General features: G+C 52.8%; 1 protein-coding gene across 1 annotated transcript in view; it reads right to left on the bottom strand.

Annotated features, from left to right (window-relative positions):
* The window catches only part of OXR1 (oxidation resistance 1), a 276,422-nt gene extending 276,132 nt beyond the window's left edge, over positions 1 to 290 (bottom strand). The window contains exon 1 of the mRNA XM_017731281.1: positions 131 to 290. The gene's annotated coding sequence lies outside the window, so the exon portion shown is untranslated. The remainder of the gene's footprint in view (positions 1 to 130) is intronic.
* Positions 291 to 654: the final 364 nt, after the last annotated feature.

Genomic DNA, 654 nt, shown 5'->3' with positions numbered 1-654 from the left:
CGCCGAAGCGCGCAGGGGTGCGCGGGGCACCGGGAGGGCTCTGGGGAGCCTCTGACGGGGCGACTGCCGGTCTGTGCCCCCTTTCACCCCAGCGCCGGGCCGGGAGCGTACCTCGGGCCGGGCCATTTACCTCAGGGCCGGGGCACCCCTGAAGCGGCAGCTTCAGAAATGAGGTCTAGATAGTGAGGGAGAGGATCCCGAGCGGCGTTTTCATGCGGTGTTTCTCTGGAGACATCTCCACGCTGCTTCGAGGCGTTAGGTTGTGCGGACGAGGCTTGGCGGGTGACAAACACTCAGGAGCTCTCCCGTGAAGCTCAGAGCAGTCAGATGAGAATGTGACAGGTGCGATGCGAAGAGCGTGAAGAACAGCCCTCCTAAATATAATTTTCTAGGCTGCAAGATTTATGCGGCAAGAGAAATTACATGATCACTTTTCACTGACACTACGGTGTTTCAAAACTAAGAGCTGTTGAAATTAAAAGCCGCCTAAGTATTTGTGAATGGGAATTTCTGATGGGGTTTTTAAGCCGTGGCTTACCATTCTCTACCTTTCTAAAAGACCGACAGGAATAAACAGAAGAGCACCACATTGTTTTAGATTTATGTAGATACTATGAAGCCTAAAATTGTATTACCCTAGCAGGAGTTCAGAGG

This window comes from Corvus brachyrhynchos, unplaced genomic scaffold, assembly GCF_000691975.1.
Source record: "Corvus brachyrhynchos isolate BGI_N302 unplaced genomic scaffold, ASM69197v1 scaffold710, whole genome shotgun sequence".
Taxonomy (NCBI): Eukaryota; Metazoa; Chordata; class Aves; order Passeriformes; family Corvidae; genus Corvus; species Corvus brachyrhynchos.
This window is presented reverse-complemented; position numbering and strand designations above follow the sequence as displayed.